Raw genomic sequence first — 17,292 nt, forward strand, 5'->3', positions numbered from 1 at the left:
AAGGGGTTGGGGGCTAACTAGTCCCTTCCTTCTACCAGGCAGGCAACCACACCAGCAGGAGGCTCCCTGGCTGCAGGTAGCATCTACCAAGGCTGCTATGTGGTATCCGGACAAGGCATTAAATAAGATCTCACCACATGGTGAGAAAGCTATTTCCTTTTCAATTCACGGTATCTGGCTGGAATTTAATAACATCATTTTGTTTTCATTGTGTTTATTTTTACAGTGGCCTTCTATTTACAGCCAGAGATACTCACTTTCCATTTACAGTTGGGTTATAAAGTTTCCTTTGAAAATAAATTTAAGTTAAAAAAGAAACCGGGTTGATTTAAAGAGTGTCAACCTAAATGACAGAGAGGAAAATGCTTCAAAAGAAAATGACGTTTATTAGGGAATAGGCATTGCAATGGGAATACAGGTGCCATAGTGAACTATGCGCATATTTAGGCAGGGAGGTAAAGGAAGACAAAGGTTTTTAAAGGAAAAATCAGGGGGATTGTGTAATTGTTTTGAGATAATTATCCTTGGCTACAAGGATGAATAACAAGGGTGGTGCCAGTTCGAGGTTGGACAGGCAGTTGCTGGGAAGATGTCCTCGTAAAAGTATTTTTTGTGTGTGTAAGGTTGCAATGGTCTTTGTGCAAAGTTATGGTTTTTGCAAGAGAAGAGGTCTTGCTTTGTCTCCCAGGCTGGAGTGCAGTGGTGTGATCATGGCTTACTGCAAACTTGACCTCCTGGCCTCAATCAACAGCAGGGACAATAGGCATGTGCCATGCCTGGCTTTTATTTATTTATTTATTTATTTTCGTAGAGATAGAGTCTTGCTGTGTTGCCCAGGCTGGTCTTGTACTCTTGGCCTCAAGCAATCCTTCTGCCTCAGCCTCCCAGAATTCTGGGATTACAGGCACGAACCACCATGCCCAGACTTGTCAGGGTTTTGTTTGTTTGTTTGTTTTGTTTTTAAACAGAGTCTCACTCTGTTGCCCAGGCTGGAGTGCAGTGGCACAATCTCTGCTCACTACAACCTCTGCCTCCTGGGTTCAAGCGATTCTCCTGCCTCAGCCTCCCAAGGAGCTGGGACTACAGGTGCACACCACCATGCCCCGCTAATTTTTGTATTTTTAGTAGAGATGGGGTTTCACCATGTTGGCCAGCCTGGTCTCGAACTCCTTACCAAGTGATCTGCCTGCCTTGACCTCCCAAAGTGCTGGGATTGTTAGGGTTTTTAACATGAGTGACTCCATTTTTATTCTGACAACTTTCACAAGAGAAATGTAACATAAATATTAAAGCATGTGACATAAATATATGGAGAAAAGCATAAAAACTGGGGAATGCGTGATCTGCTGTGCTCATTATGGTATAGGTCCACAGTCTCATACTCAGATGCATTTCAGAAATTCAAATGTTTAGGATTTTACAAAGGCATGAGGGTTCATTTACCACAGATAACTTTACACCCCCTGGCAGCACCCTGCAGTCAGATGCATTCATTGCTCTGCAGCCAAACTTAGAAATAATCATAACAAGTGAAATAAATAAAGACCATGAATACTTTCCCAAGTCAGCTCAGGTCAGATTTTGCTTCCAAATAAGTCCATGTGATGACCTCATAGTTTGCTGCTGTATAAAATCCAAGGAACTTTTATTTTTTTCAGAGCTTTTTGGATTTCACTAGCTTGAATAAGGGATTGTGGGCCTTAGAAATAATGCTAATACTAATATACCAATACTATATTATTAATATAGTATTAGGACTAATACTAATCCTAGCTGAAAGTTAATGAGTATTTCACTGTGTTCTGTGCTTCACTTTCCTTGTTTTCAGTTACCTATGGTCAACTAAGTTTCGAAAATATTAAATGGAAAATTCCAGAAAGAAACAATTCATAAGTTTTTCTTATTTTATTTTATTTTTTAGGGATGCAGTCTTGCTCTGTAGTCCAGGCTGGAATGCAGTGGCATGATCACGTCTCACTGCAGTCTCAACCCTTTAGACACAAGCAATCCTCCTGCCTCAGCCTCCCGATTAGCTGGGACCACAGGCATGCAACACTATGCCTAATAATTTTTTTTTTTCATTTTGGGTAGAGAAAGGGTCTCACTATGTTGCCCAGGTGGGTCTCAAACTCCTGGCCTTGAAAGATCCTCTCACCTGAGCCTCCCAAAGCGCTGAGATTACAGGTGTGAGCCAATGCACCTGGCCTAATTAATAAGTTTTAAACTGCACACTGTTCTGAGCAGCGTGATGAAATCTTGCACCATCCCACCCAGGATGTGAATCCTCCCTTGTCCCAAGTATCCACACTGTAGATGCTAACCACCTGTTAGTCACTTAACCGTTGGCTTGGTTATCAGGCCAGGCACAGTGGCTCACGCCTTTGTGTAATCCCAGCACTTTGGGAGGCTGAGGCGGGAGGATCACTTGAGGCCAAAATGGTGAAACCCTGTCTCTACTAAAAATGCAAAAATTAACAGGGTATGGTGGCATGTGCCTGTAATCCCAGCTCCTCAGGAGGCTGAGGCAGGAGAATTGCTTGAACCTCGGAGGTTGCAATGAGCCGAGATCTCACCACTGCACTCCAGCCTGGGCAATGGAGTGAGACCCTGTCTCAAAAATAAATAAATAAATAAATAAATAAAAATAAAAGAAATAAAAATAAAGAGTTGTCTCGGTTATCAGATGGATTGTGTTAGTATTACAGTGCTTGTGTTTAAGTAACTCTAGTTTTACTTAATAGCATCCCCAAAGCACAAGAGTAGTTATGCTTGCCATTCCAATACGCCAAAGAGAAGCTGTCAAGCGCTTCCTTTAAGTGAAAAGGTGAAAGTTCTTGACTTACAAAAGAAAAGAAAATCATCTGTTGAGGTTGCTAAGATCTAGGGGAGGAATCTCCTATCCATGAAATTGTGAAAAGTAAATTCAGGCAAGTTTTGCTGTCACATCTCAAACTGCAAGAGTTATGGCCACAGTGAGTGATAACTTTCATGATGATATACTGCTATAATTGTGCTGTTTTATTAATTACTCTTGTTAATCTCTTACTGTGTAGAATTGATAAATTAAACATTATCATAGGTAGGTACGTAGAGGAAAAATCAGTATAAATAGGATTTTGTACTATTCGCAGTTTCAGACATCCACTGGGGGTCTTGGAATGTATCCCGTGTGGATGAGAAGGGACTGCTGTATACCCGTGTACCAGATGAGGAAACTGAGGCCTCAAGCAGTTAAGTCACTTGCCAAAGTTATACAGCTAATTCAATGGGGGAACCTGAATTGGAAACCAGACAGGCGGGAGGAGGAGAGCAGGGAAAAGCCTGGAACTCAGACATAGCCACCCTCACCCCCACCCTGTGCCCCGCTGATAACTCTCACTCTCCTATTTGGATTGAAATGCTCACGTCAGCATCACTCCTTCGTTAGGTGAGGAAGGAGCACCGTCTCCAGATGCCCCGGGAGAACACCGCCCAGCCAGTGCCTGTGAATGACTCTATCAGGTCATTAGCGCCTCAAAGGAACCCCGGCCACCTTTGGGGACCTGCCACAAGCTGCCAAGAGAAGCTGGATGCTTCACAGCCACAGTTTCTCTTAGTCTTCTCCTCTGCCCCCTCCCCACTAAACACACTCTTTTTTCTCTTTAGTTGCCATTTTTATTGAACATACAAATCTCGTGCCAGGCAGTGCTTAGCTAAACATTTTCTTATGCATTAGCTCTGTTTTTAGAAGACTTTTACATTTGAAAAATACAAGAAAATGGAGCCAAAAAGAAAAAAAAAGTAAAACTCCCTCCTAAAGCACTTTTAAGAGGAGAGTGTAAGAAGCAAAAGTTTTCCCCCTTCTGCTTCTCAAATTCTACCCCCTCCCCAACCCACAGAGTTTCCTTAAAGTAACTTTCTCAGTCATTCCGTGTGCATATTGAGACATATCTATATTCATGTCTTTATCTGTGATTATGTCTATAATCTAAATCAATATCTACCTATTTTGCCATCAAGCCACAAAATACCTCTATACAGTTGCTCAGGTAGTGCACTGCTCAACTCCCAGGGCCACTATTCACATAACCAGCCTTGCAATCCACTCACATATATTTTTCGCCTTACAAAAATGAGATGAAGGCCAGGTGTGGTGGCTCACACCTGTAATCCTAGCACTTTGGGAGGTTGAGGTGGGAGGATTACTTGTGCTCAGGAATATGAGACCAGCCTGGGTAACACGGCAAGAGCCTGTCTCTACAAAAAACTTTTTAAACTAGCTGTGCACACTGGCAAATGCCTGTAGTCCCAGCTACTCAGGAAGCTGAGCTGGGAGGATCAGTTGAGCCTGGGAGGTTGAGGCTGCAGTGAGCCATAATTGAGCCACTACATTCAGCCTGGGCCACAGAGCAGGACTCAAAAAAAAAAAAAAAAAAAAAGAGAGAGAGAGAGAGATGAGGCCTTCCATATGGACATCTTTCTGGGACATCAGATGGTCAGAACTTCCTCATTCTTTATGATTGCTGCCTATACTAGACCCTAGCATGGATGTATCGTAGTGAATCTAATCCTTCCCCTAATAAAGATTATCTAAGATGTTCCCAAGCTTTTTGATTTTTACAATCACCTTTTAATGCTCATAGCAGTCTTTTGAGGATAGCAGCATTACACCTATTTTAAACAAAGAAAACTGAAGCTCAGAGTGGTTGAATAACTAGCTCAAGGATGCAGTTACTACGGGGTAGTACCAGGATGCAATCCCAGGTCGGTTTGACTTCATGTTTATATAAAGCAGTTGATACTGAGGTTGGATCACAGCAACTCTCAGTAAGTCAAGATCATCATTCCCACAGGTTGATACTAATAAATATAATAGACAAATGGAGTCATTACCTTTGCCTGGAAGGACAGAGGGAAGAAGAATAAAACTTACTTAGCACTCAGAATGTGTCCAGCACCTTACCAGATGTCCTTTTTTTTGAGGCAGTCTCACTGTGGCCCAGGATGGAGGGCAGTGGCATGATCTCAGCTCACTGCAACCTCCACCTCCCAGGTTCAAGCGATTCTTCTGCCTCAGTCTCCCGATGAGCTGGGATTACAGGTGCACACCACCACACCAGGCTAATTTGTTTATTTTTAGTAGAGATGGGGTTTCACCATGTTGGCCAGGCTGGTCTCAAATTCCTGACCTCAGGAACTCCGGATCTGCCTGCCTCGGCCTCCTAAAGTGTTGGGATTACAGACGTGAGACAACGTACCCAGCCACTAGATTTCTTATATACATTTTTTATTGAATTCTCAAAGAGCCAGACAACAATAAAGCCTGTTAGAAAGACACTGCCATCCCTGTGTATAAAAAGCTGAAGTTCAATAAAGGTAAAGGTCCCAATGTCACACAGCAAGTGGTGGATCTGGGATTTGAACCCGCATCTGCCTTGCTTGTATTTCTAGTGGATACAGAATTCAGCCCACAAACCCAGGTGTATGTGAATATAACTATTTTTCTGCAAGTGAACTTAGTTTCTTAATTTCCTTGCTAAACCTGCCTCTTGCCTAGTTTTTCCACCTCATTTCCTAGTACCACTACTTACCCCAGCCATACACAGGCAAAAAGCATAGACATCACTTGTGCCTGTTTCCCCCACTCCCCAGACCCAACACACCAAGTCTCATTGGCTCTGCCTTCAAAAATATCATCGTAGCCAAAGGCAACAGCTCTCCCACTTCCCCAGCTGCCAGTTTAGCTCAAATCACCATTGCCCCCACCCCAGATCATTCTCCATCTGGCAGCCTGAGGGACCATTTACAAAATGCGTATCCTATCATATCACTCTCCTGCTTAATCCCTGAAACCCCCATTGCCCTTGGAATAAATGCTCCTCAGTGGCCCATGTGCTCTCCCTCCTGTGGTCTCAGCCTTCTCTCAGCTTTTCTCTCCTCCTCCCTCTACTCTGCTGTTCCCTACTGGGTCTCTTCTGTACCTCCATGCACCAGCTTATGCTACTACAAGGCCAGCCCTTCCTCTTCCCTCTGCCTGCACTGCTTGTCCTGATTTGCAAGGAGGCTGTTTCTTTCCGCTTTCAACTCTCAGGCCACCCAGCCTTCTCAAAGACCTCCTCCCTGCCTCATCACCCTTGGTCACTCTGAGCCCCTTATCTTGAGGGTCTTTTTAGCTCTGACTGCTGTTGGAAGTTATTTGTTCCATTGTCCTCCCCATCCCCTTTGAAGAACAAAGAGTGCTCTATGTCATGCCCGCGGAGCCACAGTGCCTGTAGAGACGCCAGGCACAGGGCAGATATTTACTGAGTGAAATGAATGAATGAATTTATGTTATGAGTTCTGTGTCTACTGGGGGAAGAGGGCAGGAATTTAATATCAGCCAATTCTTTAATCTCAGCCAATTCCTTCCCTTGAGGGGTGTCTAAATTCTGGGGGACAGCAGAGGTGGGTACATGTGGTCTGGATCATTGATCCATGACAGCGTCTGCTGAGATGTTCTCATTCCCTGGGACAAAAGAAACATCATCAGGTACATGGGAACAAGGGTTAGGGGGACGTCAGTTAACACTCAGCAGAGTCACCCACCACCAACCTTTAGCCCACTCTATTCTCCCACACTCCTGAGATCAGAAACACTCAGGACCCTGCGAGCTCCCTTTCCCAAGTCCTAGGAGCCAGACCCCAGGGCTGGCGTACATCAGCTGGAATGCATTGCTGAGCGCAAGCCCCGCCAACCCCAGCGAGCTCTGTGGCTGGGAGAAGGTGCCCAGTACTGTTATGCAGCACGGGCTGGTGATTCACAGTTTATGAGCCGCCTCATACCCATCACTTTAATGCTCACAACAAGCCCGACAGGTAGAAAAAGTAGAGTTTATGAGCTTCTTTTCACCACTGTGGAAACCAAGATCAGAAATGGTAATGTGAGTTGCTCAGGTTTGCAGAGCAGGCATGGAGGCAAAGCTGGGACTGGGAGACTATTACATGGTTAGAGCTTAATAAATGGTAGGTGCTGCTGTTCCAAACAGGTGAGGACTCTCAGTTTGTGAGGACTCTCAGTTGCAAAGTACAGAAATCCCTTTCAAATAAGCGTAAGCAGCCACATAAGCTATCGGCTGATGGAACTGAAATACCCAAGGTTTACCTGTTTCAAGCATGGCTGGAGCCAGGGACTCAAATGATATTAGCAAGATTCAGATGGTCAACACCTCTCAGCTCTATTCTGAAATCTCTGCCTTGATTTCACCCTCAAGCTTGCTGTCTCCAACGTCGGGGAGTTGGGGGCTTGGCAACTGTAGCCCCAGCCCACTAGCTTAGCCACTCAATGGAAAATAACATTTTTCTTTTTTCTTTTTCTTTTCTTTTTTTTTTGAGATGGAGTTTCGCTCTTGTTGCCCAGGCTAGAGTGCAATGGCACAACCTCTGCTCACCACAACCTCCGCCTCCTAGGTTCAAGCAATTCTCCTCCCTCAGCCTCCCCAGTAGCTGGGATTACAGGCATGCGCCATTAGGCCCGGCTCATTTTGTATTTTTAGTAGAGACAGGGTTTCTCCATGTTGGTCAGGATGGTCTCGAATTCCCGACCTCAGATGATCCGCCCACCTCTGCCTCCCAAAGTGCTGGGATTACAGGCATGAGCCACCACACCCGGCCAAAATTTTTCTTTCTCAACATTTGTAACCAATGTTCCAAGACTATCTTCACTGGACACACTTGGTCACTTGCCCTCCCCTGAACCAATCACGCCAATCAAGGTGGTGAGACATGTTGATTGGCCAGATCTGGGTCATGTGCTCACCCTCTTAGCCAACCACTGTAGCCAGGAGAATTTAGAATTCTGATTGGCCAGGACTGAATCACATGCCCACTTCTGAAACTGACAATAGAGTCACCCTATGCTCACCTCACTCTCTGCACAGGCTGAAGAGGGAGAGAAGGCATTCCCTATAGTGGAATGAAGGTAGCCTTACCAGTGGAAGGGAGAATGGAAGCTCCTCTGGCAGCTAGAACAGATGTTCCCTCCAGATGCCTGGTACAGACCAGTAACCTTAGCCCCTTGACCAGAGAAAGACGCCATGATCTCTCTCCCCTGCCACCTGATCCTGAACCAGTCTAGCTAATGACGCCTAACTGGAGGCTCCAGGCTCGAGGCTCAGGCCAGAAACAGAGGCTGGCCTCTCCCTGCTAATGGCAGCAAGTGATGGGGATGAAGGAGGTGGCGGTAAATGTGATGGTAGCCTGGCTTCCTCCTCATGCAGAGAGGTGAAGTCCTAAGTCTCTAAGGAGTGGCCAAGGCAGGGGCTCCAAACCAAAAAAAAAAAAAAAAAAAAAAAAAGCCATAGCAATGAGAGAAGGAAGAGGAAAAGAAGACTTGGGCTCAGAGAGGCTCTGGAATAAAAGGAGAGTCTCAGGCAGTGAAGAGATGCCAATAAACAAAGCTTAAAGGACAGTTCATCCAGGCTGGGTGCTGTGACTGATGCCTGTAATCCCAGCACTTTGGGAGGCCAAAGTGAGAGGATCACTTGAGCCCTCACTTCGAACTCCTCACCAGGAGTTCGAAAGCAGCCTGGGCAAAATAAGAAGAACTTGTTTCTACGAATATATATATGTGTGTGTGTGTATATATATATATATACACACACATACTACGAATATATACATATATATATATATATATATATATATATATATATATATATATATATATATATATATATGGGGGGGCTGAGGTTCTGGGGATCGTTTGAGCTCAGGAGTTAAAGGATGCAGTGAGCTATGATTGTACCGCTGCACTCCAGCCTCAGTGACAGAGTGAGAACCTGTCTCAAAACAAACAAACAAACAAAAAAAAAACAGGCCGGGTGCAGTGGCTCATGCCGTAATCCCAATGCTTTGGGGGGCTGAGACAGGAGGATCGCTTGAGGCCAAGAGTTCAAGGCCAGCCTGGGCAACATAGTGAGACCACATCTCTACAAAAAATGAAAACAGTAATGGAGCATAGTGGTGAGCAACTGTAGTCCCAGCTACATGGGAGGCTGAGGCAGGAAAATCACTTGAGCCCAGGAGTTTGAGGCTGCAGTGAGCTATGATCATGCCACTGCACTCCTGAGTGTCACAGAAAGACCTTGTCTCAGACAACAAACAAAGTAAAAACAATTCAGACGTGAAGGAAATACGCAGTACTCATCCCATACATTCATTTGTCCACTTGTTTATTTAACAACCTACTATGTGCCAGGTCCTGGGAAGACAGTGGCGAGCAAGACAGAGATGCTCTTGGGATTTACAATAGAGAGGAATAAACAGACACATCATTAAACTCATAATTAATCCTTTGTAATATGTGCCTGAAAGTGAAGCACAGGGTGTGGTGCTGTGAGGGCAGATTATTGGATGGCATCAGCCTGGGGACATATTTTTGGTAAGATCTGAAGCCCAGATAGAAATTACTCAAATGCAGGATGGAGAGGGAGAAATAACTGAGGCTGAGGGTGCTCGTGCAAAGGCCCTGAGGCAGGAAAGATAAAACAAAGCCTGTGCAGCAGAAATTTGGTGAGGAAGATCTGGAGAGGGGCTGGGGCCACATCACAGAGGATCTCGTAGGCCAGGTTAAGGACTTTTGTCACCATCCAACAAGAAGTTGCCCAAGATACCTGCAGACATATACAAAGGACAGTCTGATGTTCAGGGCACAGTTATAAAGCACCTACTGTGTATCAGATTGGGTGCAGGATATTTGGGATTCATTGGTGCTTATAGTCCAGGAAATAAGAAGTCAGAAAATAAACTAGGCAATAAATATAAACAAGATATTTAGCATACTCACGGATCATCGTAAGCTTAGCAAAGAAAGTGACTGGAGATGTTCAAGTGAGGTGAGGACCTGACGGCCCCGTGAAGGGCTGGGAGAAAGTGGTCCAGGCAGAAAGAGCATCAGCTGCAAAGGCCTGGCAGCCATAAGACATGTACTCACCAGTGCACCCACACAGAGTCACATCCACAGGCAGGCATCGTGTGCCCATTTACATTCCTTGCTCTTCCAAAATGCGTCTGCGTCCACCTCTGATAACCTGGGATGCCCTCCACTCTCACCCCGACTTCATCACATACACACATACACCCTTTCGTAGGCTCACCCCACTCAGAGACAGCCCCCGCCACACCCCCATCATATGGCAACTAGCAAAGATCCTAAGGGCTGAGTGGGCAGGGAGAATGGGGATCTGGGGGAGGAGACACCGCCCTCTTTCCCTTCTTCACCCAAGAGGCCTGGGGGCAGCTCAGATTCGAGCAGGGGTGGGGGAACCACCAGGATGTCCATGCAAGTTGGAGGGAGGCATCCAGGTCTTTACCTTGCAGAACTAAATCCCAGTGTGGTGTTTGCTCAAAACGCCAGAACTATTCCTGGATGTCAGGTGCAGTTAATGGTTGCCGTGGCAACCGCCCATGCTTAATGAATAGAAGAGAGTAAAAGACGCCCCGGATAAATGTCAGGGCCCGGGATGGATTTGCTTGGGAGCAAATCTGTTAGTGCCGGGCAGAGCTGACCAGTGAAGGTTGAAATGAGCAGTCCAGGGTAGCTGGAGACAGATCCAGGAGGCTCTCTTCTCTTTCTCAGCTTAACGTAGTCAGAATGCTAACATTTCACAAAATGTCAAAAAGTGTGGCTCTTTATACAGACAGTTAAACATAGGCTCCAGTTTTGCAGGTTTGATTCTGCACATGTTTATGTAGTTTGCAGGGAACAGAAATCCAAGCCCGGGTCTCTCAGGAGTTGAGACGTCACTCTTTGTTTTTTTTCTTTAACTCTTCCTGCATTACCTTTTTTAATGAAGAAAGTGTCAAATTAGGGTCAAAAATAATATTTTAAACTCTGAACCTCTACACATTATATTGTCATTGTGCTATTTACATGCTGCTTACAGGATTAGAAAACAACTGGTAGTGGCTGGGCCACGGTGGCTCACGCCTGTAATCCCAACACTTTGGGAGGCCAAGGCAGGTGGATTACTTGAGGTCAGGAGTTTGAGACCAGCCTGGCCAACATGGTGAAACCTGTCTCTACTAAAAAAATACAAAAATTAGCTGGGCATGATGGCATGCACCTGTAATTCCAGCTACTTGGGAGGCTGAGGCACGAGAATCTCTTGAACCACAGAGGATGGAGGTTGCAGTGAGCTGAGATTGAGCTACTGCACTCCAACCTGGGCAACAGAGTGAGACTGTGTCTCAAAAAGAAAAAAGAAAAGAAAAGAAACAACTGGTAGTGTCTGGTAATGAGGCATAGTTAAATGCCGCACAATGAGCATCCCTCACGTCTGCTGGAGCATCCCAGTGACCATGTGCATAGCTGCATTAGGGAACCATGTCAAACTCTGTTGGCCCATGAAAGTGAAGCCCAAGTCCAAGGTACAGACCAACTCTGCACTCGCAGCTGCAGTCAAGGACTCAGGACTCACCATGGCTGTGATGCTTGCTTGTAGGGAGACCTCAGATCAGTCTCAGAAGGCCTCAATCCCAAATCTTCTAAGAGGAAATAACCCTCCCCACAAACCTTCCACATCCCCAAACCTATCTTGCCTATCCTCCAGGCAGGGTCTCAAATACTCCCTGAGGGCAAGTTTTTTGTGATGTGATGACAATACAGTGTGTCCGTCTGACGACAGAGGCTGGAGCACCTCCTGAGGTCACAGCACTGCTCTCAGCCTCTGCTATGCATCAGAATCTTGGAGAAACCTGTTCAAAAACACAGGTTCTCAAAGCCTCTAATTCAGGGCATTGTGTTGGTGCCCAGGAATGCACTTGTTTGTTTGTTTTAAGAAGAGCCCAGGTGATTCTCATACAAGTGGACCCAATTTTTCCAGGCACCTCTGAAAGAGAGATGTCACCAGTTAAAAAGCAGCTAAGACCCAGGACACTTGTTCTCTTCAACCCTTCTCCCCAGAAGCCCCAGAAGCCTCTGTGGTCTGGAAACAGGATGAGTTCTTCATGCTTTTTAATGCCTGCCAAGGTAGGGTTAAGAAGACTTTCAGACACTCTAAACAGTGAAATGATCAGGGTGACCACCCTACCCTCATAGATCTCCAGTGTTAGTAATACTAAGCTGTTAAGTAAGGAAGATCAATACACATCTGGTTTTTTTCCGTTGCATTTCAATGGTTTTTGTAAACGTCAAATATCAAAAAATTTATAGTTGTCATTCTCTCTGTCTCTCTCTCTCTCTGTACCCCTGCTTTGCTGGTACCCCAAACACATGACTATTCTACCTAATTGATGACTCCTACAGCAGTGCCTACAAAGTTTCAAGGTACTGTGTTGGTGAACATGCCCTGTGGTCTAGGCTGGGAAGGGCTGGGCTCTTGGCTCTGAGCTCCAGGACTAACCAGAATCAAAACCCTCAATAACCAAATAATGAAGGACCAGGGAAAACAGTTCACTCTAAACCTCCCAAACACATTCAATGGGCCGATCAAGCAAAGAGCTCAAAACCAGGCTCTTTAGAAATGAAGCAAGCCTATTCATCATGTGCAGAAACGGACAGGTAGCAAGGACAGTCATTCCTCATTAAATTCCCCATACTCTGTTTTAAGGCAGTACCCTCTCTCGATGAGGCATACCTCTGTGGACTCTGGCTTGATTACTGTTCCACCCCCATCACCAGTGGCTTCTCCAAAAGGCCCAAGGTCACTTTCAATGATTCCTCTAAGATGCACTTTCATTCCTGCTCCTCCACAAGTTCCTAGCATGCAAAGAGATTTCTTACACTGTAAATCAGATTGTGTTTCTCATGTGCTGAAAACCCTCCAAAGCCTGGACCATACATGCTCCTTTTCAGTTCTGGACCCTGGCCTGTAAGAAGCTCGGTGATGTATGCCTGCTCCTTCATGGGCCTGATCTCATCCCACTTTCCCCCTCACTCACTCTGCTCCAGTTGCCCTGAGCTTGTCTTGGTTCTAGAAACACACTAAAGTGCCATCCTTCCCCAAGGCCTTGGCACTTGCAGTTTCCTCTGCCTGGAAGGCTCTTCCCTCAAATCTTCCCATGGGTGGCTTCCTCTTGTCACTCAGGTTGACTGCTCAGATAGGCCCTTTCTGTCCACCCAATCTCACGACTGTCCTCCCCCACCCCAATCACATTCTCTCCAGGGTTTATTATTTTCATGGAACTTACCACTGAAATTATCTTTTCCTTTTTAGTGATGCATTTGTTTCATTTATTTCTTTGTTTATGCTAGATCTCTCTGCGCTAGAATATAACAGCCTGGTCTATTTTGTTCACTGATAAATTTCAAGTGCTGGAAACAGTGCTTAACACAAGCAACCTAGGTGCCTCTCCAGATATCTATTGAACAAAAGAATGAATCAGGGACCGGGTGCAATGGCTCATGCCTATAATTGCAGCATTTTGGGAGGCTAAGGTGGCAGACCAATTGAGGCCAGAAGTTTGAGACCAACTGGACAACATAGTGAGACCCCATCTCTACAAAAATAAAATAAAAAGATTAGCCAAGGGTGATGACATGCACCTGCAGCTCCAGCTACTTGGTAGGCTGCAGTGGGAGGACCACCTGAGTCTGGGAGATTGGAGCTGCAGTGAGCCATGATTGTGCCACTGCCCTTCAGCCTGAGCAACAGAGCAAGACCCTGTCTCAAAAAAAAAAAAAAAGAATGAGAAAAGAATAAATCAGGATGTGCATCAACCACAGTTCTTTACACCAGAAGAAAATGTTTATTTCTCAGAAACTGACTCGTTGTTCTCTTATTAGAAGCGGTAATTTGTAATTGCTATACCCTAAGTGCTTCATCTTGATCAGGGGCCAAGCTCAGCTCAGGGTCCTTGTTACTATGAATTCATTATCCAAATCCCTGTGTGCGCAAGGTTGCACGGACAGGCAAGTAAACTCTGTCTTAATATGAATATGTGCATTCATGACCGGACCAGTTATAAAATCATTCCCTACACAGGCACCCCCTCCCTACTCCACTCCACACCCCTGCCCCATTTAACACTCTGCAATTCGCGGTTTTTGTCTGACAGCCTGTTTCTGATTGCCAGCTCTTGTCAACACGTGACAATACAACGAAAATAGGAGGGAAAACGTGATGTGTTAACCACAGGTAGACAAGAGCCTGCTGGAGGGACACAAGCTAACAATGGAAGAAGAGAAAATTGACAAGAATGATGATGTGATAGACACATCCAATGATTTGAATATCAAAGGATTAACAGGATCCCTTAGGAAAACTGATGACAGGCTCAAATATTGCTTGCAAAAATGACCCATTTTATGATCCTGCTATGAAAGTCAAACTTTATGATCTTGTCAGGGAAGGGAAAGATTTCATACTGGACTACCACGCACTTTTATCAGAAAAATTATGCATGCCCTGCCACTCCGAAATCAACAAAGCTTACTTTTTTTGTTTACCCTAGTACATAGTTAAAGAAGATCAGAAAAAAATCAGCATGTTTTCCTCAATTATAATTTCATTTTCAGATAAACTTGGAAGCATGTTTTCAGACTTGATTGTTTACTATGAATAGGAGGCCCTGGGTTTTTTTACTTTTATTTTATTCTCTTAAAAATTTTTTCAAATTGTTACAGGTCTCATTGTCACCACTGCAATACATATACTGTTATGGAAGCATAACCTGTGTTTCAACTTAGCCACTTACAATTTTCAGACACCGTGATCGACAGTGCCCATTCTCATCTAGAAAGAGGCTTTAGTCCCTATTTTTGAGTGGACTCACCTGAAGGCTGTGGTCCTTGACCTTAGCTGCACAGTTAATCACCCAAGGAGCTTTGAAAAATCCACAGCCTGGGCAACATAGCAAGACCCTCTCTCTACAAAAAAAAAATAATTTAAAAATTAGCCGGATATGGTGGCGTGCACCTGTAATCCTAGCCTCTCAGGAGGCTAAGGTAGGAGGATTGCTTGAGCCCAGTAGTTTGAGGCTGCAGTGAGCTATGATTGTGCCACTGCACTCCAGTCTGGTGACAGAGCAAGACCCTATCTCTCAAAAAGAAAGGAAGGGGAGAGGAGAGGAGAGGACAGGAGAGGAATTCAGATGCCCAGATAAAGTAAGAATCCCTGGGAGTAGAACCCCAGCCTCAGCATTTTTCAAGCTTCCCTTCCCAAAGTAATTCCAATGTGAACCAGTGTTGAGAATCACTGTTGAAAGGCATCCTTATTCTCAGATAATAAAGATCTGCTGTAACAACAGGGGCCCAAACATTTTTAATCAAGGGCTTAACCCAAGTACTCAGGAAGCATAAACACAAATGATATTTGCTCTTCCTTCCTGATATCATAAAGCAAAAATCTTCACAAAAGAGTTCTAGCAAAAGACCTACAGCGCTGGACCCTAGGTTCCTGTTGGCCTGTTTTGAGCTCTAAGCTGGGCTTTTGGGGGCCTGGAATGTGGTTGCACTGGCTGGACTCATGCTGAGATGGATGTCAAGCTCTGGCTACAGAATTGGCCCTGTTTATGGGTTGGAGCAAGTTCCAGGCACTGTGGCTGGGCTAGGTGGGCTGGTGAGGAGTGCCAGCCCTCACTCTGAGCACATCATGACTGTCCAGAGCCTGCTCTGAAGTGATGTCTCTCTGTTAGATTCGTGGATTCACAGCCACCAAAATCTGCCCCAGGACCCTCCGTGTGGGCTGTGCAGAGGAGATGGATGTGAGAAGACCATCAAGAGGCTCTACTGATATCCTCTCCTTCCACTTGAGGGGGGACATCCTGGGGAAACCTGTCTCCACTCCCCATTTATGATCTCCCTTCAGGACTGCAAACTTGGAAAGATTGGGCCTTGGATGATAGTCTCACTTCCCCAGGCCTCTCTGCTCTGGATCCAGTATTTCTTGACTTGAAGTCAGATCCACTAAATTCAGAGCTGTCTTTGAACGACCCAGAAAGCTCTGTCTGGCCTTTGGCCAAAATTGGCATAGCAGGTTGGTCTAGGTCTATTCCCTCCCGGGAGTGATGGTTCCTGGGGCTCCTTGCCTGGGTTAGCGCTCTGTGGGAATACACACACACGCATGCACCCACATGCACAGGCCTGCACATGTGTACCCACGTCTGGGTGACGGCAGGATGAAGAAGGCCCTACCCTCCAATTTTCCATTGGTTTCCTCTCACCCCCATGCCCAAAATAGAGATAATGATATTAATAACTGCCCCCTGTTAACCCTCTTCCCAGTGCTTGGCACTGTGTTAGTGCTATTTAGAGGATTTTGCAAGAGCTCAGGGTCTAGGGTTAGACAGACCTTGGTTTTATGACTCAGCTTCCCCTTCTGTAAAAGTATTTATTGGGCCAGGCACAGTGGCTCACACCTGTAATCCCAGCTCTTTGGGAGGCTGAGGCAGGCAGATCACCTGAGGTCAGGAGTTCAAGACCAGCCTGGCCAACATGGTGAAACGCTGTCTGTACTAAAAATACAAAAATTAGCTGGGCGTGGTGGCGGGCACCTGTAATCTCAGCTAGTCAGGAGGCTGAGGCATGAGAATCGCTTGAACCTGGGAGGCAGAAGTTGCAGTGAGCCAAGATCGCGCCACTGCACTCCATTCTGGATAACAGAGCAAGACTCCATCTCAAATACATACATACATACATACATACATACATAAAATAAAATAAACATATTTATTGAATTGGCATCCACATACATACTTCCCATGTGCTAAGCATTGCTCTAATGCACTTGACGAACACTGACTTTTCTATTCCTACTGTTATTCTCAGCTTTCAAAGGAGGAAACTGAGGCACTTGTAAGTTAAGCAACTTGCAGAGCTGGGATTCAAACCTGCTCATTCTGCCTCCAAAATCCATGCTCCTCAGCTCATCCTATGACCAACAATAGTGCCTGCTTCATGGGATTGTGAGGAATACCCAAAGAGCCTTTACCCAAGGCCTGGCAGAGCACATCTCAACAAACATGGATACTATGATGATTTCTTTTGAAACCCCCAACAGGCTGGGTGGTGGCTCACGCCTGTAATCTCAGACTTTGAGAGGCCAAGGCAGGCAGATCACTTGAGGCCAGGAGTTGGAGACCAGCCTAGCCAACATGGTGAAACCTTGTCTCTACTAAAAATACAAAAAAATAAAAAACAAAAAAAAATCCGCCTGCCTCGGCCTCCCAAAGTGCTGGGATTACAGGCGTCAGCCACTGTGCCCGGCCCAATACATACTTTTAGAGAAGGGGAAACTGAGTCATAAAACCAAGTTCTGCCTAACCCTAGGCCCTGAGCTCTTGCAATTTTGGTGGCATGCACCTGTAGTCCCAGCTACCCGGGAGGCAGAGGCAGGA

The 17,292-nt window shown here is 45.6% G+C and overlaps 1 protein-coding gene and 1 non-coding gene across 3 annotated transcripts in view; one reads left to right on the forward strand and one right to left on the reverse strand.

The window, feature by feature from the left end:
- CACNG3 (calcium voltage-gated channel auxiliary subunit gamma 3) overlaps positions 1-17,292 on the forward strand; it is a 107,227-nt gene that overhangs the window by 63,043 nt on the left and 26,892 nt on the right. The window lies entirely within an intron of this gene.
- Positions 14,571-14,703, reverse strand: LOC115931135 (small nucleolar RNA SNORA1). Its single transcript, XR_004067687.1, has one exon. It is a non-coding gene; the product is annotated as a small nucleolar RNA SNORA1 (small nucleolar RNA).

The sequence above is a fragment of the Gorilla gorilla genome, chromosome 18 (genome assembly GCF_029281585.2).
Source record: "Gorilla gorilla gorilla isolate KB3781 chromosome 18, NHGRI_mGorGor1-v2.1_pri, whole genome shotgun sequence".
Lineage (NCBI taxonomy): Eukaryota > Metazoa > Chordata > Mammalia > Primates > Hominidae > Gorilla > Gorilla gorilla.